The sequence below is a fragment of the Dasypus novemcinctus genome, chromosome 18, assembly GCF_030445035.2.
Source record: "Dasypus novemcinctus isolate mDasNov1 chromosome 18, mDasNov1.1.hap2, whole genome shotgun sequence".
NCBI lineage: Eukaryota > Metazoa > Chordata > Mammalia > Cingulata > Dasypodidae > Dasypus > Dasypus novemcinctus.
Window position 1 is genome coordinate 36,295,306 of NC_080690.1, and position 21,514 is coordinate 36,316,819.

Below are 21,514 nucleotides of genomic sequence, written 5' to 3' on the forward strand. Positions count from 1 at the left end.
GTCAGATTGCTGAGTGGTTTCCTCTGGCCTATTCACGGCCCACATATGCCAGTTAAGGTCACTGTTATCAGACACTTTCTCTGTACACAAAACAAAATTTCCATATGGCCCATGGAAATGGCCTGGCCCGGCTCCGGGCAGCTTCCCACGGCTCTCTCTTTGTGCGGCGCTGGTTAGAAGTGTAAAAGAGGGTGTGAGGGGTTACCTCGTCACTCAATTGCTCTCCCTGCTTTGTGCGTCAGTCCAATTTAGGGGAAATCTGCATCACTTTTTCCCCTGTCTTTCAGGCACAAATGCTCATGCCAGTCTATTAGAACGTGATGGAAGTACTGATCGCAGCCTCTGCATTTAAATCCTTTTGAAACCGCCGTGACCTGCCGGAGAGCGTTCCGAGGGGAAGGGCCTTCTCAAGGTTCTTTCAAATCCACATAAATAAAGGCCTTCCCTGGCTTAAAGTGGCCCCTCAGAGTGAGCCCCACAGAGCCCCCTCAAAAACAGCTCAACACGATTGTCATGGATATTACATGACAGTAACAAGAACAGGCCAGGAAAGACAAGGCTCTGAGCCGCACAAAACTGGACGGGGCTTTCTCGGTGATGTGGGCCCCGGATCGCTGACAGCCCAGTAAATAGGCTGTTTAACCCTTTGAAAGCGAATAAAGAGGGTGTAGACAAATGCTTTCTGATGGAGTTTGTGCATGTTATGGTCAGCAAAGTACACACCCTCGAGGGCTCCGGGGACTCAGGGGTGGGAGCGGGCTGCCGGAGGCGGGCGGGAGGCTCCCGTCCATCGCTCCCGTCCATCGCGGCAGGTCAGAAGCCTCTGGAGAATTTCTTAGAGTTGACGAGTTGACGGAAGGAGGCAGGGTCAGGGAGACCAGATCTGGGCGTGCAGGTGACGGGAGGTTTGGGCCCGCACCGGGGAAGCCTTTAACGGCGTCCGCGGCCTCCCTGGCTTTAACCTCAGGGACGGGGGAGGACGGGGAAACGTCACAGAGGCCCGCGTCACCTCGCACCTTCCGGGTTTCTGCTTCCTGGGTCCCTGAGAGCCCGACAGAACCTGCATTCTCAACAACAGCAGCCAATAGACACAGAATGCCCTGCTACGCCCTGTAGAGATGTCGCCTCGTTTAAGGACTGTAACCACTCTGCGAAGTAGAAATTTCTAACCCCATTTTACTGGGGGGGGGGAAACTGAGGGTCTGAGTGGTCAAGCAACTGGCAAGAGATTCAGAGCTGGTGAGTGGTCAGCCGGGAGGGACTTAGAACAGGAGCAGGTTAACAGGCTGCGCCCCCACGCTGCTCTCCTGCCTCCGGGCCTGGCCTTCCCATTGTCTTGAGAAAGGCAAGTCCCGGTTCAGTCTTCCCCGTAGTTTAATGTGAGAACGCAGTCTTTCCCCCACTCCCCACCCCCATCTCTCAATGTTTCTATTGACCTAAGAAGCCAAAATAAACAGGGGAATGAAAACTGCCTCCCAGAAATTTAAAATTATGCATATTGCCTCCAATTTTATAAGCTGTTTAGGTTACCACTGAAATGATTCCCCTGTGACCCACAATTCCTAAGACTTGGCAGCCGTGGGGTTTCCATAAATCCAAATTCTACTGTTTCTAACCTCTGACTGTACTTTCAGTGGGAAGGGCCCTTTTAATTCATTTAACTCATTTTAATTGTCTTTGGGGGGGGCTAGAGCTTTCTTTGGCCGACTTTGCTGGCGGGGGAGGCTGCTTGCTGGAGTGCGCGCTGCCATTCACCCAGACCTCTCATGAAAATGCATGCCGGGCTCCACCACCCTTTGGTAATTGTAATATTTCTTCCTTACTGTTTATGTCAGAGAGTCATTACTGGGAGAGGCTGACATGTCTGGCATGTGTGGCATCGACACACATTAGGTGGTCCTTCGATAATTTTTACACAAAGTTTACGCGATGAAGCATGAGCCCAACCCTCTTCTAAGCAGCAGAAATAAAAGGGAACACAGCTTCCCTATTTGGACTCCTTGCACATTTCATGGCCCTATTTGTGTGGGGTCTCTCTCCCCATTTCTAGATTGCAGAGCTCCACGTATGTTCTCTCCACCCTTGCTTCCTACCCAATACCCACCTAGAGTGTGGGGTCAGTGACGTTTGGGTATTTCTTTGAATGTTCATATCAAACTTAGGAAGCTAGTTCTATTGTTATTTAATAATAATAGAGAAAAAGGTCTTGAAGCCCAGAGAGGTTAAGTAACCTGGCCAGAATTAAACAGCTCAAAACCTGAATTCAAGGCCCAGTCTGGCTGCCTTACTTAGTGGAAGCACCCCAGCACAGTCAAGAGTCTACAGTTACTTGTCCCATTTCAGTGGGCATTTAGGTGCAAGGCTAATTTGGGCATTGATTTTATCCCATCCCCAGTACCTTGCAACTCACTCACCGGTCCCCCAACTCCACCCCTTTTCGTCTCTGCTGCCCCTACAGTGGCTTCTGACAGTCTGGGCTTTCCTTTAAGGCCAGATCAATCCATGCTAAGAAATGTCTCATAATTGCTTATGTTTTACTGCTGAGAAATAAATGAGCCTTTTCCATCACCTGACTTAATAGCGCCGACTTTGACCGCAAGAGGTAGCAAATCAATGGCTGGAGAAGGAAAAGGAGAATTTTTTAAATAACTTAACACTTTAGCTACATGATCTCTAAGTTATTACAAATTATAAGGTTAAGACCTCTTAGACAAATCCTAGCTGCTTAAAAATTTAAAACTCTAGGGTAAAACACTGAAGTACTAATGAGCTTCAGGCTACTAAATACCAGCCTCTACGGGAAGAAATCTTGTTTTATGCGAGAGCGTGTTAGTGCATAAAAGCCAGACTATGAAATGTTTAAGAAGGAACCATATTGAGGGGAGCAGGGAGACAGGCAGCGGGTGTGGGATGGCGCTTCCGAAAGATGAAGAAATGGTGTTGGCTTAGAACATTCCGGATGAGACTGGCTGGTTCTCTGATTGAAAACGGTAAGACCTGAGATTCCTCCGAACTTTTCAATATGTCAGTGCACCCACCATAGGGTTTCCCACTGCACATCCCTTTACTCTCTGAAGAGAAGAAAGGAAAGCATTTTATGAACTGAGGTGCCTTCACACCAGGGTGGGAGAACCTGTATGTGTGTGCAATGTGTACGTGAGTGCATGATGTGTGTGTGTGTATAGAAACCTTTCATGAGGAATCGGAATTAAAATCTCTAAGAAAATAAAGCAGGCAGAAGCGACTCGCAATATTTATTTTCCCAATGGAAATGTAAACAGTGGCGGGAGAAGATGAAAATATTTACAGAACAAACTGACCCGACCCAATTAAATGCTCCAAGAAATGCCTGCTTCACAAAGAACAGCAGGAGCTGGTGGGCTTCATTTCATATGCAATGGCATGTGTCACACACGCCTTAAGCCTCCCTCTCCAAGACCCTCTAAGTTAAATGCCCCTCTGGCTCATCACCAAAGCACACCATCAGAGAGAGCCCACAGCTCACAGAGGCCGATAAGGACCTGGCGAAGTTCATATTCAAGTTCAAGGGCTTTGCTGGTCTACCAGATGACAATGCTCAGGTTATTTCCATTTCCTGCCTCTCACACGTTGAAATCCCTGCCTCTTCAACCTAATCTATTATTCTCAATTTCACTCCCCCACCCCCAGTTCATGGACAGCCCACAGTGACACTCCTCGCATAGCCCCAGGTTCCCCCCCCCCACTGTCAGTGTCCCAACTAGGGCTGACAATAAATCCCCAAACGACCTCATTTTAATTAATGATGTTAAAATGGGCTGTTTGGAGGGAGCTCCTGTTTGCTCAACACAAACCTCCTGCTATCCAGCCAGCTCCGGTATGTGTTCCACATTTAAAATTAAATTATGCTTGGGATAATATTGTCTTGAGCTCACAGTTGCCAACATGGATATTGACAAAGACTTAGCCAGTATTTTAATAAGAAAACAAAACACAGGAAAAGGCTCCAGAGTTTCCAGGTGGATCATTAAGAAGCCGCCTCGGAGGCCAGAGGCTGGCAGTGCCTGCATCACAGTTCGTCATACAACTTAAACTTCTTTTGACATCTAGTTATGTCGAAATGTGACTGATCACCTAGGGGTTGGAGCTCCTGAGAGGGAAAAGTTCACTGACAGACAGCGGCGCACGAAGCGGCTCTTAAATGAGAATCAAGAGAAAGTAGCATCCGGGCGTCCTGACACTCTGCAGCTGCTATCTGGTGCCGTCTCACTGAGGCAGCCCTGTTCTGGTGAGTTCTATTAGCATCTGCACGCTTCTGTCTCATTATCACACATCTGCCCACCTTTATTTCAGGAACGCTGCCTCTCGTGTGACAGCTCAGGCGTCGTCAGGGGCTGGATCCTGTGGAAGCAGGGTACAGCAGGCTCACTGTGTTCGCTTTTATTTTTTAAAGACCAGTGTACAGTTTGACAGGACCTTGCCGCGGAGGCAAAGGAGATAATTAACATATTGGGCCACTCCTAAACAAAGCTGAGGCGCAGATTCCGGTGAAACCACCCCTGGCTGAGTGGATTGTTTCGGGGGGCTGGGAGATCAAAGCTGGTGGAGCTCTTTGCCCATGCCCGTAGTAGGAAGCCACGGGTCAAAGATGAGCTTAACTGCTTGACATTGCAAATTAAAAAAGAAAAAAATTAGGAAGAAAGTTACACTTCGATTTTGATCCACGTTCTCTCAGCTTCGGGATTTTTCTCGGCAATGTCCGATGCCTTCAGGCACAGTTCTTGCTGACGGAGGAGGGAGTGGCAACCCCTACTTGCTCTCGGTTTCCTCCGTCATTAAAACCACAGGCTAATGTGGCTCCACTGTCTGTAAAACAGCCGTCTCCCCTGGCTACCTGGATCTCAGGGCCGAGCAGCAGGATCAGCCAAGGGAGGAGGTGGTTCTGCCCTCCAAAAGGCAGCTAGGAGGGCTTTGAGGTTCTCTGCTCACTTCCTGTCAACCAAGGAGCTGGGTTGTCCCTACCCCTGACCTACTGGCCCCTTCCTGGGGAGGGGATGGGGCGGGGGTGGGGAGCAGGACCCTCTGCCTTCAGCAAAGGTTGCGTTCTGAAAGGGCTTTGAGCATTCCTGAGCTGGGTTCTAGATGGAGACAGTAGCCCTCGGCATGGGAAAGATAGAGGATCAAACATCCTAAAAAGGAAGGGGAGGCCCAGGCCCCTGCTGTCCAGAAAGCCCTTCTCACCCTGCTAACACACAGGACACAATGGAATTTGGCAGAGAGGGCAAAAGGTGCCCACCGAGCCTCAAACCCAGAGGGACCCCAAACGGACCCTATAATGGCTTTGCCGATGACCCCCCAGCCGCCTAAGGAGCCTAAGTGCGGTTGCATTTAAAGCCATTTTGGAAACCCCTGGCTCCCCTCCCGGGCGCTCACGGCTTTCATCCCTCTGATATTTCTTTGTTCTCCTGCTCGCTGAGGGTTTGTATGGGTTAATGGAAAAATTACTGCTATTTTGCAACAATGCAATCAAAGTCAGTTCAGCAAACCCTGATAAAGTGAGAATAGCTTATTCAGATTGAGCTGGCAGGCCTGAACTCACAATTGCAAAGTTTGAATACAAAATAAGATATTCCTTTTTAAAAAAAAAAGACAGAATCCGTTGTCATTCATGCTAAAAAGGCATTACAGACTGTCGACACTGTACAGAAAAATAGGAGATGTTGACCTTTTTATTATAGACTTTTCTCTACTGTTGCCCTTCTTTCAACTGCACACCGCTCCCCCCTCCCCCTGCTCTCCCCCCACCCTGCACTCGCACACACATTCTCTTCAGCTGTATGTTATCTCAAATAATTACCCTCGCTTCTGGCTGTCCCTGGTGACTTCTGCTGCTAAAAAAGCTACTCATTGTCGGAGACTGAAGAGGGATTTCAAACCTGCTTCTTGTGGCCGGGCAACGGCTCTTAATTAACCACTCAGGTATTGTGCAAGCTCCCAGCCCAGCTCCCATCCATATGGCTGGAACATGTCCGCAGTGATAATCACGGAAGGAAATACTGTATCAAAAAAAGAGCTCGCACAACTGAAAGCTTGTGCAAATTATTTTTAATGATTCTTCTCTGGTGAGTCGGCTTATTTGTTATTTCAAATAGAGGGAGAGGAAGGTATTTGTCCTTGACCCCCATCCCCACAGCGCACACCCCCTCCCGTACCCCCCCCCAACCTATATCTGACCCCAAGTCCCGTCATAAAGAGCAGGCTGCAGGTAGTGAGGCCCCAGAAAGCTTTCCTCACTATGATTTTCATAAGCTTTTGTTTCTATTGGGTGCCTCGCTGCTCTCAAATACACACAGGCGTGCACGGGATTTCCAGCAGGCAAGTGATTTTGAATAACTCGAGGAGTGTTTGGCAGTACCTCATATAGCCATGCCTCTTGTATTTCTTGCTTTAAATAATCTGGGGTGGGGGGAGGATTGGAGGTGGTGAAGTTTATAAACCTAATTAAAAATGAAGTTGCATTTACATTTTAAAAACCACCCATCCACCAGCCTACGATGTCACCAGACATTATGGACGATTTTACTTTGCGACAGAAACCATTACATTTAAAAATTCATTACAGCAAGGTTAGTTAGACACATGATGGATGCAGCTTTAATCCTGCCATATATTATTACAGTTAAAATGTAAATGATGAAAAATATTTTGTGCTTATCAGCATTTATGTGGAAATGTGTTTTACAGTGATATATGGTGTTATATTTCTATTATTGTGATGAAAAGAAAGCAATACAAAAAGATGAAGTGTTTATTAAAACATGGTTACTTGTGATAACATATTCCTGTTGTACATGACTTTAAACATATTCACTGAGGGCATTTGTCCAAAACAACTGTGAAATGTGTTTGCTGTGCGAATCAGGCTAAGGTTTTTCTTCTGATTACAGCTCTTTTAAATAGACTAATATTAATTCAAAATCATGTAGAATGCTCTGAATTTGGCAGCCCTGTTTCCTTTCTGACATGGCTAAAAATGCCCCTCTGTGTGTGTGTGTGTGTGTGTATTTAAAGACACAGTCTATGGTTATAAAAAAAGGGCTGGTGTATTTACTTTACACAATCATCCAGAGGGAAGCAGGCCGCCCAGTTAAATGATGTTTCCAAAATGATGTTGTCGAGGGCACAATAAAGTCCTGTTAGAGTTATTAACATAATGGAAAAGAAATATCAAACTTCACTTTCCAATCAGGTGAGCATAAAACAATGAAAAGGTGGCGCTGGGCCCATCCCTGGTTCCACCAGGGCACAGGAACCGTTAGCTGTGCTCATGGAAGAGCTGACGGGCCAGGTGCACTGCAAACCCCAGATACTGGGCCCGACAGGAAAGTTACCTCCTAACTCTCCGTTGCCAAGTTCACTCACAATGTGGTTCCTGCCTTCAGCTCCCCTCCCCTTTTCTCGCCAGCTCCAGAACAATGGTTCGCCCAACTGCAAAATGAAATACTCTGCAAAAAGAAAATAAACCCTCATGAGCAATCAAAAAAAAAAAAAAAAGGAAAAGAAAATTTATTACTAAACTCTATTTAAAGAAAAGGAACAAAAGGCCTTCCTACTGACATTCCCTGCTCTATTTAAGAAAAGCTGCTTAATATGTCACCCACATGTCCTCATAACCTTTAGAGGTTATGCCTATGTAATAGAGGTTCTTGCCTATGTAATAATGTTTACCCATGTACGTAGGAAGCGAACCTGTTAAAGATGGGAGGTCTGCAGTACCCAAGTCGCTGTCTAAATTGTAACTTTTTCTCCCACCTCCTATTGATGACAAATCATGCAATAGATTTGGAATTGACCAGTCTTGAAAGTCAGTTCTACCCTTCCCTCCTCTCACTCAGCTTCCCAAGTGGCCCCAGAGTGAAGGCAACACAGCGTCAATGCAAATTTTTATCTTTTTTTTTTTTCCCTGCTTTTCTTTCTCTTCTCCTCGCATCTCCTGACAGGAGGATGCTGCCGTAGACTTTAGCACTGTAAGTTTAGCACCCTTCGGGCCACCTTTAGCACAGGAAACAAGGAAAGGGCGAGCCAAGGAAAATACGGGCCTCTGGATTTCCTATCTCAGCGCCCTCACTCGCTCAGCTCCCGGGCTGCCTGAGTTGTTATCTTTAGGAAGTCCAAGGTGGGGGAGAAGGAAAGCTTATCTGGCTCCCATCCTAGTTATAAGACAAGAAACTCCTGCCTGTACACCTTGGGAACATTGTCACGGAGGGGTCACATCCGCTCAGATTCGACGCCAGTGGCTGAATGTGGGCTCTTGACCTACACTGTCCTCCACCTCCCTTTGTTTGAGGCACAAAACCGACTCAGCTGATTTCCTTCACGGCGCAGGTTGCAGGGTTTGTGAGAAGGTCTTACCACTCCATTAAGAAGGGGAAGGGCCCCAGCACCCTCTACGAGGCATGGGCTTTTTTCTTGGCTTTTCTCTTCCTTGGGTTTTTTTTTTCTCTTAATTTTCAGTTTGTCTCTTAAAGAAACACACGGCCTTTTTCAAGGTAATGAGACTCTCGAAACAACTCCACTAAAGCACACCCCTTCTGTCCATTTTCCTGCTTAAAGAATTTCCCCAAGCCAGGATCTGAGAAGCTGTGGACTGACCTGAGGTTGCCCTATTAAATGTATTTATTTCTTGGAGCTGAAGAATATTTGCTGAAAGCTGGATTATCACTTGGTAGACCACCAGCAGCTGTTGAAAACCAGGGCATAAAAGCTTGTTTATGTCTTTAATGGCCCACTTAATGATGAAGCAAGTATGTTATTCATAATAAAATGCCAAGGAATAATCTTAATACCCCAATGCATGGCGCTAGTGAATTAAGAAACATCTGCTGTGTCATAAAAGAACGTTTTATTTGGGGTCTACATTAAAAACATGATTCCGTGGAGTTCTACTGATTTATATTGTACACAACAAATTATGATGTCTTGAAGTAATTATACTTTACAATTAAACCTGCAAGGGCCACTGTTGGATAAAAAAAATCCTGCCCGGTCTTTATCGCTCTAGGTCATTTCAGCATAGACTCTGGGCTCGTCTCTTTCTACTCCACCAAGGCAATGTTTAAAAATCTTTTGGCATTTGTGCCTCTCTAGGAAGATATCAATAAGCTTAACAGTATTCCTGAAATCACCATCGCAGAATAAAACGGCCACTTGAATTCACTGACAAAAGTGTAAAAATAATTCCTTTTTGCCTATCTCTTGTCTGACTCTGACCTGGGATCTTCTTTTAATGTTCCGTGAGGGAGGACGCTCCAGAACCTGGCCTGGTTGCAGGCGAAGAGAATGACAACCTTCCACTCCCCCCCCAAAAAGGCTTAGGGGTTGCGAGTGGGGGAAGTGTGCCCCCAGAGGGAGAAAGGAGAGGAGACGCGGGACAGAGTGGCCCCAGAGATGTCCCTGGAAGGGGGCAGGTGCTGAAGGCCAGGGTGTGGCTAGTGCAGTTCCAGGCTCACCCCTCCTCCAGATGGCGTCTGTCTCCACGCACCCGCTATCAATCAGGAAGCCGCGTGTCACCACCTTCGTGCCCAACACCGCTCATGAGTGCAGGCACATGCCTCTTGCTTCCTGGAGCCAGGCCTCAGAAAGGCACAGGCGGCAGCAGAAGAGACAAGTTATTTTAAAAAGCTGGCTGCAGGGCAAGCTGGTTTTTCAAGGGCGGCAGCACTTGACCTGGGCAGCTGGGGTGGGGGTGGGGGTGGGGGGCTGGCCTGGGGAGAACGAAAAGAACACCTACGCCAGACCCCACCCACAGCGGTTAGGATTTAATGCACCCGGGGTGTGCCTCCCGTCCCCTCCCCCACCACTGGCATTTTTCTAGAAGTTTCCCAGATGATTCTCAGGTGCAGCCGGGGTTGAAAACGGATTCCTTCAGGGAGACAGGGTCATCTTTTTTCAAAGGTGGGTGATCCTGTAGTTAGGCAAACACATCTGTGAGCATTTTTTTTTGGTTGTTGTTAGGCTACCTTGCTCATCACCAGGGCCAGTGAGAAAAGAGAGTGGGAGAGTGCTACAGGCTCTGCATGACAAAGGAGGACATTTTGGAATCCCTGTGCGAGGGGTGGTCTGTATGGCAAGGAGTAGCCTGAAAATTTCTAGAAAGAGCAACATCTGCCTCTCCATTTGAAGATGATTATTTTTTGCCTGGTGGTGGAGTGATCTTTAGACCCTGGCAAGAGGGACCCCTGCTCTGGGTACTGTGTTATAGAGGAGCCCACTCTGGTCCTTCTTTGCCTGCAGCCCCTTCTCATGGGTGAGGAGGTGGTGGTACCCACTGAGCCTGCAATCTTTCCTTCTCTGGAAAGATCCAGAGAGTAAATATTTCAGGCTTTGCTGGCCAAAGGGCCTCTGTCGCAACTCCTCCACTCTGCCGTAGTAGCACAAAGGCAGCCAAAGATAGCATATAAATGAATGAGTTGGGTTCTAGCAAGACTTTATTTATGGGCAATGAAATTTGAATTTCATGTCATTTTCACATAACATGAAATAATATTCTTCTTAATTTTTTCCAGTCATTTTAAAATGTGAAAAACATTCCTAGCTTGGCAGGCCACACAAAAACAGATGGTAGGCTAGATCTGCCCACAGGTCATTGTTGGCCAACCACTGGTCCAGAGCTTGCTCGTGGTACCTGGAACCCTAGAATCTCCCATCCAAACCACCCAACGCCTGATTCCAGGGCAGCTCAGACAACCCCGAGGGCAAATGGTATCACCAGAGTGCAAGTCCCTAGACCCAGGGGGACCAGGTGGGAAATGGTATGTATTGTGTATGTGTGTGTGTGTGTATGTGTGAACAGAAACTGATGTGTGGGACCACATGCATGCCCCTACACCCAGCAGTGTGGATTGGAAGTGGGGACAATGAGAGAAGGAATGTGAACCATAGGCCTAACTGGAGGAGTCCAGGAATTTTGAGTTCAAAGGTGGCCTTCCAGGTGGTTGTGAAGCTCTATTTGTCAAGGTGGGAGGATAGAATGTTCTAGAACATCCTGTTATTTGAAATAGTCAAAACTTCTAGATCCCTAGACATCTGGTAAGTGGGCCTCCATTTGTGTCTCAGGGCCCTGCAAATGTTAAGGGTGGCGCTGCCCCCCATTATTCTGAAACTTTGGTTAGGTCTGCTTCTCATAGCACATGGGGTGATGGCACTTGGAGGATGGCAGAAAAGGTGCTGAGCAGGAAGGCAGCCTCCGTGGAGGGTGGCTGGTTGGGAACTCAGCTAGCACAGGATTCAGGGTGAGAGCAGGTGGGAAGACCTCAGGAATCCGCAGGCTTCTTGGCTAGAGGTTGGCCTTCCCGCAGTAGGTGGCAGCTTAAGCCTTTTTATTTGAATATTAAAAAGAAAAGGGGACCCTCTAAGGATTTGGACATACTCAGGTCACACGAGGATCTCCTGATCCTGCAGCTTGTCCCAGTCTGAGGCTCCTCCCATTCAATAGCCTTCAGTCAGGTGTAGACAAAATCAGAGGTTCCACTTCCACCAGCACTACCACTCATCTCTCCCTTTGGGCCGGTTTCATCTCTTTCTGCCTAGGTCTTCTTTTACTTCTTTAAGTGCAATGAAAGCCTCTGTCCAACCGCCAGCCCTTGCCCAGATGGAAGCTGGCAACCAAGAGGGAAGACATTTGCGTAAAATTGCAACAGAGTCAGGTCCCAGTTGCATGGAGTGAAATGCTATGTGGACCAGACCCACTCTCTCCCTCTTGAGGGACCCCAGAAGCCCCTCCTTGAAGCTGGTTCCAATTCCCACACTGTTTCTACTATCTGGAAGAAAACAGACAGGGGTGGAACTTTTTTGACAAACAACAAGGTAATAAATTCATGAAGACATTTCTATAATGAATATGAATTTGATGAGTCCTTGCATTAGCTGAGCAGTAATCAAATAAGAACTATTTCCTCACATGCCAGGATCTCTAAGGCAAGAGTATGGAAATGTTCCAGTGATCCCCCTCGGTCCTCTTGCTACCAGAGTCAGCATAAATTTGCAGAAGCTATGATGGAAAGGAGCTAAGCAGGCCACATGTTCATAGAGATGCATCTCCTGCCCAGCTAAGTACATCACTGGCATGAGATGGGCTTAATAATAATAATAATAGTAAAAGCAAGAAAGCAAACAAAAAATGGTATTTCCATGGCCATGCATGGCCCATAGAATCAAATACACACCTCTATCTTGCACTTGCCCTGATCTGGTCCAACTCTACATGTGTAACTCTCTCTCTCTCCTCTCTCTCTCTCTCTTTTTCTTTCCTTCACTTCCTCCTTCCCCTCATATGCTTTCCCTTAGCTGTACTTACAGTTTCCCAGGAAAACCTGATCTTTTCCAGGATCCATCCTTTTGTTCACAATTTTCCTTCCACTTAAAAGTCATTTTATTTTCAACTTCACCTTTCAGAATCTTTAGGGCCCTGTTCAAATACTCATTTCTCCATCAAGCTAGGATTTCATCTCCTCTTCCTTAGTTCAAACCTCAGATTCATAACTTTATCATCTGCCTTGGGTCTTGTGTTTAAGTCAGTAACTAAGGCAGTAATTCCACCTGTCTGACCTTGGAGAGTTGTGTGACCTCTTGGAATCTCAGTTTCATCATCTGTCAAATGGGAGTTGACAGATGTTCCTACCTCACATGGTTGTCTGAGGATTCAGGATTCAGCAAGATGATGCATACAAAGTACTTAGCATCACACCTGGTTCAGTAAATGGTGGTCACCATTCTTAGTAGAATTAATATGTATACCTTCAGGGATTCTGACTAGATGATGGGCAACCTCAGAGCAGGGACTGAGCCTGTTGTGACACTTAGATGAGTCACATGGTCAAGCACTTAATAAACAAGCTTTTCTTGAATTCCACCTTATGTTCTTTGTGGAGTTTACCAGATTGAAAAGGATGGGCCCTTCCACCGCAGTGATCCCACTTGCTTTGCTGCCTTCTCCTCCCTCTCCTCTGTCCTCGTTCATGCCTTCTAGCTCGACATCTAGGCATATGCCAGCCTTTGCCACGGTTTTTGACATATCCAAATGTATTAGTTGGATATGTTTGTCTGCGTTTCATAGAAAGCCCCAAAGTAACAGTGGTTTTTTAAAAAGAATGACTTTATGTCTCCCTTGTTTCCAGAAGTCTGGCAGTAGTTAATCCAAAGTGTTCCATGATATTAGAGACCCAGGTACCTTCTATCTTGTGACCACAATTCCAAAATCAGTCACCTCAGGATCAAATATGGCTCCTGGAGCTCCAGCAGGAAGTAAGAGAGGACAAAGAAAAGAGCCACTCCGGTTATGGACACATCTCAGAAGTTGCAGGCCACTGCTATTTACAATTGGCTGCTATTTATAATTGGCTGGCCAGAACTGAGTCACAGGACCATATCTAGCTGCAAGGGAGGCTGGAGAATCTATTCCTTATTTCAGAAGGCCAAAAGTCCAATGAAAAATTGAGTTCTATTTCCCAAAAGAAAAGGGAAGATGGTGATTGGAGATAGGAACTTCTGCTCAATTATGAAACATCTATGTTATTTCTTTTACTTTAAGCATATTTTATGTTTATCTAAGTAATACAGGTATATACTTGAAGTAGTAAAATAGAGTTAAGAAGTTGATAATGGAAAAATAACATCCCTTACTGCACACTCCAGTCTACCTTTCCAGAAGCATCAATTTTTGTTCTTTTAGCAGTTTCTTCAGGCATTTACCGCCACATTTCTAGCAAATAATATGTTTATACAGCCATCTCTTGATTTGTTGATGTTAGGCTTTTTCTTATTGGCTTGAGACTTTGGTAAATAAGGATTTGGCTTTCTCTCTCAAACACACATAACTCGTCTGCTTCCTCTCCCCCAAATCTTCTCAATATGAGCATATAAAATGTTCTAGTTAAAGCAGTATAAAAGGTTTTCATAATTACAATGGAGCAAATATCATTCAATGTTCAGTATAGTGTAGTGCTATGATTATGTTCTCTTGTTATAAAATGTAGCTTCTTAGAATAACCAGCTCATTTTTTCACTTTCCTAGTTTTTTATATCTATTTATAATTCCTCCCATTCCCTCCAAAAGCTTCATAATATTCATGTATTCAACATATCAGCTAATCTATTGGTCTTCCTGCTCCAATCTGGACTGGCTTCCCTCTGGAACTGGTGCACTCTGTTAATATTAGCTCATATTAGAATCCCCTTCACTTCTTTCCTGTTTTAGATTTATTTCTTGGATCCCAATCACCGTTGTTTGATGAAGTACATCCTCTAGTTGCTTCCTTAGAAAGAGCCCATGAGAGGTAAATTTCCACACTTGATAGTTTGGCTGAATATAGAATTGTAGGTTGAAAATCATTTTCATTCAGTATGTTAAAAGACTGTATCTCCTCTTTCCTAGTGTTGTTGTAAACAATCTGATTCCATTATTATTCCCAGCCCTTTGTATGTAGCATGATTTTTTTTCTCTCAGAAAGCTTTTAGGGCCCTTTTAACCCATGTGGAGGAACAGATGTCCTTCAGTTCTGGAAATTTTCCTTAAGGTATTTCCTTGATAATTTCTACTCTTCCATTTTCTGTTCTCTCTGTTCTTTCTTTCTAGGATGACTGATAGTCATATGTCAGACCTCCTCTTTAGACTCTTTAATTTTTCTTATATTTTCTCTCCATCTTTTAGTCTTTATTTACTGGGAGATTTCTTCAACTGTGGCTTCCAATCCTTAAATTGCAATTATTATTTCTGCAACCCTACTTTGAATTTATAGTTCCTTTCTTGCTTATTCTTTGATTGAACCATAAAAAGAATAGCATCCTGTTCTTGTTTTATGGATGCACTATATTCTAATCGCTCTGCAAATCTTAATTATAATATTGCGATGTTTTCTTCTCTTTCTTGTATTATCTCTGATCCTTCAGAGCCTCTATACTTCTGAGTTCTTGTTTGTTTTCTGTCTTTCTTGTTGGAGGTTTTCTTTTTAATTTCTGTGACTGCTTTGCTGTCAGTTTATATTTAAGAATGTGTCACTAAAAATAGTTGATTAGAAATTCCAAGTGCCTGAGAGAGTTTATTGACTGGTGTGTAGCTAGGTGGCACACTAGCTGTTTTATGTATTTCTAAGAATTTTCTCTGGTTCCAATTTCTCCAAAGAGGAGTTCTCAACCACTCACTTCCTATTTATGGGTATATTCTGGGAACTGAACAAAGAAAGTATTCTGCAGAGCCTCACTGTGCAGTGATGCAGGCTTCTACTCAACCCACCTAATTTTATTGCAGCACCTCATCCTTACGCTGCTAACTTGGTTACCTCTCCTCTGTCAGCTTTCAATTTTAATGTATCATGATTAAGCATTACAAATGTCTTCTAGTTGCAGTAAGGATTTTAATTATATTTTCATTTCTTATTCTCCTGGATATTTGGGAGTGATTCCCACAAAGAGAATAGGGCATAAAATACCCTGTCATCTCAATTCTGGAAAGTCCCATGCTATTGTTTAATATTTGTCTCCATATTTGATTCATTCTTTTCACTTAAATAGATTTATTCAAAAAAGAAACTTCATATCACCATTGCAAATGGAAAACCAAAAAGGAATTAAAAAATTTAAAGAACACAAAAGAATAATATTATTAATGCTAGACAGATACTGTTGCTTGCTGAAGGTTCTGGGCCTTGGGTCTACTCTCTCTTGAAGAGATAGGTTAGCAAGTGCTAGAAAGATGTTAAAGACTTATTAACATCAGATGCAAACTTTTTTCCTTTGTTTATCAAACAAGCCATAAAATATCATTGAACAATAGGAATAACTGACCCAGTCTGTAATTTAAGGTTATTTAACATTATCTTTTCCCACTCTAGCATTCCTACCCCTACCCGTGAGATCTGTGCACAGCTGATTTCTTGTCATTTTTCGGGTTTCAGCTCAAATTTCTTAGAGAGGCCTCTGACCACTCCTGCTAGTCATACCCCACTAACCTGTTTTATTAAATTCATAGGATTTGTTGCCATCTCAAATGACTCAATTTGTTTCCTTACGTTCAGTTCTTTCCACACCCCCACTAGAAAGAAAGCTCCATGAGCACAGGCATTTTGTCCACCCTATTTATTCTAATGCCTAAACCAAATACTGGCACATAGTTGATGCTCAATTAATATTTATTCTACGAATACATCAAAACATAAATACAAAAATAGGAAATAGCCCCACTTCAGTATTCAGTTTCAGTCTTTTACATATTCTCTCTCTCTGTTTCTCTCTCCCTTCTCTCTTCTTTCCCCTCGACCATCAGGTGTCAACCACCAAACCCTCTCCATGTGCAAAGAAAATGAATTCTTAAATGGAAGCTGAAAGTGGTTGAAATGTGCTGATGTCACTCATGCCACCTCTCATCTCCCCTGAGGGTAGCATCTCACAGATACAGGCTGGTCAACTGGGCAGAAATGCTTCCATCTTTAAAAAGAGAGAAAGAGGATTTAAAGACCCAAAGGAAATTGGGGCTGACGTAAGTGTAATTAATTTTATCACAAGACAAAATGGACAGAAAACAAACACCATTAAGAGTCAAGTTTTCATGCTGCCAAAACATCAAATCAATTCAGAGAAAACAGTGAACCAACATTTATTATTTTTCCCTCACAGGTTTTTTGTTTGTTTTTAATTTAAATGAAACTAACATGAACAAGTAGAGAGAAGTCACATGAAAATTCAGATTTCTAGTACTCTTATAATATAGATGACCCTGCTACACTGGGCCAGCATTCCCAAATGGAAATAACCATAGGAGCTGAATAGCGTCCCCTCCTTTCGGGGGACACGGTTGACGCCAGCCCTGTTAAGCATTTGAGCCCTGACAGTGGAACCAGAATTTAAGCAATAGGTCTTACTCCTTTCCACATTCCCTACGAGACTGAACTCAGCACCAGACACACAGTAGGTGTTCAATAAATTATTGACTGCTTGGATAAAGTTATTGCCCCCTTGCATTTTCTGATTTTATAACCAATCTATTGACTTTATAACCAATCTTTTGACTCTCATGCACCTATACCTCTATGAAAATTTCAGATTTCTCAATATAAAGAGTTCCGTTAATCAATAAGATATCTCCCTAAGTTTGTTTACTATCAACTTCTTCCAGTAATGAAATCGTCATGATTTTTTTTAAAAGATTTAAACAATCACTCCATGTTTCCATAACCTGATTATAAGCACTTAAGTGTGCTAGAAGCCATTTCCCACAGCAGAAAGTGCCTTATTTCCTCCCTTATGAAAAAACATAGAACTTTCTTTAAAATAAGGTGTCTGTCCCCACCCATAAAACACTGCATGTGGTGGTCAGAGGCTCTCCCAGGCAATGAAGACATTTGGCCAGACAATGGCATTTCCATGGTGACTGCAAGTGGCTCTGGGTTTTGTGTGCACTAGGACAGTCCACTTCCTCTCTAAATGAATATATGGAAGGTCACGTTGACTGGAAGAGGTGGGTAAGAAGTAATAACTGAAGGTGATTGCAGTGCTTTTTTGAACTTAGGCAGAAAAACAATGTTCCACCATCCCTCTCCAGTAGAATAGGTTCCAAAACTTGAGCTCGCGTGCAAACGTAACTAAGGTAATTTTAAAGAATGATGACTTGTCAAACATCAGAAAATGTCAGAGTTTTTTAAAATTAAACAGTTCTCCTGGAGGTGAATTTGCTCACTGTTCTTCTGAATATTGAACTCTATCAGAAAGACTTGTCTCTACACTGATACTTTGTGAATGTAGGGTATGTAATAAGGCATAACAACTAAACCAATAATAGCCAGTGAAATTATGCACATGATGGACTCATATATATATATAAAAGCCAGTTCAAAACAATCCTTTGAATAATCTAGGTCTTGTTCATTTGCCTCTTTGAGTGGGAAAGGAAAGGATGTGGTTATGATTTACCAGGAATTGCACAAAACCCAAAGCCCAGCTTATCCTTCCAAAATATGTGCTGAGTAATTATTTCCAATGTACTATCTAGTACTACAAAGCTTAACTTCCCTGCCAAATTCTTTAGGGTTAGTAAAAATCTGGGTTCACCCATGAGAGTGCGACATTCACATATAACACATATAACTTAGGAAAACAAAATATTGAAAACCACTGCCCTTTTTCATAGTGGCAGAGCATTATGCCAGTTACCATTTTTTACATTATCCATTATGTTGTCTGTCTCTGTGTAAGAATCCATGAAATAAATTCCTCTAAGAATTTAGTGTCAGGGAAAAATGTTTCTCTCCAGATATACATATATGTCCCCTTCAGATCTTAAGATGAACCACAGAGTTCAGCTTCTTGGTCTATCTGCCAGCAAGCCTGGAGTTTCAAATTTATTAACCCCTCCCCGTTAAATGTAGTGAAATGAACACTAATTTGGGTGAAAGAGCTGGCTTCAAGACCTCATTCTATCACTTGTAAGTTGCATGTGTCTTATCTGAGCCTGTATCCATACCTGTCAAATGATAATAATAGCATCTGCCATTATAGGGTTTGGCAGACATCCTAGATTGTCCACCCAACACTCATCTGCCCACTTTTTGATAACAGAAGTCTTACATTGTTTGGGTGTCCTTTGGTGATGTGGTCTGGAAAAGTAGGCCCAACTTGAGTGAATGAATCACAATTTGTCCAAGCCAAAAGTGATATCCATTCTCCTTTCCCTTGTATTACTTTAGAGGTAGACATGTGACCCATTTATGGTGAGTGAGTCATGATAAGACCACTGGGAATTCCAAGGAAAGATTTTCTCCATGAGAGTTAAGCAGGGAAAAAATCAACTCCAGTCAAAATGTTACCTGAGGTTAGGCACTTAACTGGATTCTCAATACTACTCATTTGGGAAAATGCACAGGGAGGTAAAGGACAAACCTGTCAATCTATCTATCAACAGGAAACATACTTCTTAGACACCAACCATGTAAATGATTCACCCAACCACTTTAGGTCGTCTCCACCTGTCCAACTTTGGACTTTTGCCATGTCAGACACCAGAAATTCTTACCACCATTCTTCTACCATTAAAAGTTGGCTGGTACCTGAGAAGGTCAGACAGTACCTGTAAGAGAGGAAAAGCGAAATTCAGATTTCTGCAACATCAAAAAGGAAAAATGAGAGAGGAAGAGAGAAAGCAAATCAAATCCATCATTTTCTCACAAGTTCCAAACATTACAATACCAATCGTGGAGTTGGGTAAGGTCAGCTGGCAGTGAGCAGCATCTCCGCTCCACTGACATCAGGGCGATTGTTCTCGTGCATAGCTGATGAACCCACCTGGTGTACAGGGCTGTCAAGAATATATCAATTAGCTCCAATACCCACTGACTTAACAAGAAACCCTTAACATAAGCAGGATGACACTGGCACGTTCAAGGAGGTGCAGAGAGAGAATGGTTTTCCATCAGGCTCATCTGAGTGAGAAATACCTCCCCAAGAAATGCTTACTTTTCAGCATGTTAGGCTCCATTTCAACAGATGAAAAGGCAGAAACAGGAATCCTATTGAGTGGGTTTGATACTGTCTACGTTCTCCTGTTAAAGGGTGCTGTCACTCAGTTAGTCTTCAACTCTTCTCAAGCAGAATCACCAGCCATGAAGAAACAGGAAGATGGAAACTGGGGGAAGTTGAGGTTCAGGAGTTCTAAGCAGAGGCAATGGATAAAATCTAGATTCCTTTCTCTAAAACCAACATCAGGTCACGTGCTCACCAGGAGGAGCCGTCCCAAACCATAGTCCAGTGCCGAGAGGGCTTAGAAGCAAAAAGAAGACCAAAGCACTGTTTCGGGCTGGGGAGAACACAGTCAGGAGTTGGTTGTAGAAGCTTCCAAGATGGAAAGAGAGAAAAGGTGGTGTCCAGCAGTACCAGCTCTTGTCCTGGGCAATGGTGCCGAATTTGATACAATCGAGGGTCTGTGCAAAACCTAGCATCGGTGAGAGGGAGAGTAGCCAGGCTCTGGACAGCTTGTAGGGAAACACTCTTATAAATGAGTCCAAAAACAGACCTTTCTACCCGTTTCTTATTACCAGGGTCTGTTAGCCAAGCATCATCCTTTTGTGAGAAGACCCCTCTTACTTTGAGGTGACAAGCCCTAGACAACCCCCTCCCCCACCCAACTTTTACACCACGCCCACCCTAATCCTTCCAGTTCTTGCTGCAGCCAGCATCTGACAGGGGCCGTTCCAGCTCAGCACCTTCCACCCCAGGTTGGCCATTCACTGTCCCAGGGGCGAGCATGGCAGGGGCTCTGTGGGGTACCAGGGCCCAGAGTGTTCAAAGTTGCTTCTGCCATCCCCTGTTCAGGTCAAGCAAGCAAAGGCGCTCTTGTGAGTAATTCATAAAGTGCCTATACTCGGAGGTATTGCACAATCTCATTACCATTAATTTTTGCATATTTAACTACAGTTTTTAATTAGATGGTATTTTATTATTCATGCACATAATTTGAGCCTAAGTCAGCCTGCTCTCTTGGAGGAAAGAAAAAAAAGTGTGTGGGGGGGCAGCGCTGATTCTTCTGAATTGGAAGTTGGCATTGGCGTTCCATCTTGACTGGAGAGTGAGCGTTGCAGACTGCAAGTCGATAATGGTTCTCTTTTAATTTTGCTAATAGCTATCATGTTATGTACCTTTATAAATTTGTTCAATCCAGAGTGCTGGGAGTTGTCTCTGTATGCAGTAACTGTAAATAGTTTGCTCTGTTTGGTTTGCTCATACAAACTGTTTGCTCAGGCTCCTTGATGTATTATTAAAATGGGTAATGGGCCCCTGGGAAACCATCTAGTTATGTGCCTTCATTTGCAGAATAAACCATGCGTTGTTTTCATCTTTACTCATGATTGTTAATGGCACCGATGATGAGATGGGTGGGTTTTTTTCCCCCACTGCCTTTATCAGCACTGTTTTATTATGCAGGCAAAATGGCCAGGCTGCTGATTTTGTTTAAGGTTTTCAATTAGTCATTTGACTGAACACATCTGTGCTGGCATCCACCCAGAGCTGGACTGCAGCTATTACCGGTTTACACCTGCTGAACCATGGCCATCAACGGGGATGGGAATAAACCTAAATTGGCCTTTTAGATATGGTTGAAGAGTTGTAATGTTGCAGTGTTTTAGAGCAGTGTCAGAAGGTGTGAACTTTTCCGCCTTACGGCCTAAGAACCTGCCATGATATTCCACTCCACTCAAATGACTCACTTTTAGGTTGGGTTATTAATATCTGTTTACCATTCTGCAGCCCCGATGACTTAATCAGCTGACGTTAAGTAGATAAGATTATGTTTGTACTGCAGCAGGGAATGGTGGAAGTTTAATTGTGTTGGTAAACAGAGCACAGTGGCTGCTTTGGAATCTCTGCAGATGCCTCGGAATTATTCAGCAGCAGTTTGGAACGTGACTCCTACATCTTCGACTGAAATGAAAATGGCTTCATGGCAGAGCAGTGACTTCCGTGCTGGAACTGGAGGCGAGGTATGACTTTAATT

The 21,514-nt window shown here is 44.0% G+C and overlaps 1 long non-coding RNA gene across 1 annotated transcript in view; it reads left to right on the plus strand.

Annotated features, from left to right (window-relative positions):
* The first annotated feature begins 3,902 nt into the window (after positions 1-3,902).
* LOC139436814 (uncharacterized) overlaps positions 3,903-21,514 on the plus strand; it is a 33,859-nt gene continuing 16,247 nt past the window's right edge. The window contains exon 1 of the long non-coding RNA XR_011646227.1: positions 3,903-4,267. This is a non-coding gene — a long non-coding RNA (uncharacterized lncRNA). The remainder of the gene's footprint in view (positions 4,268-21,514) is intronic.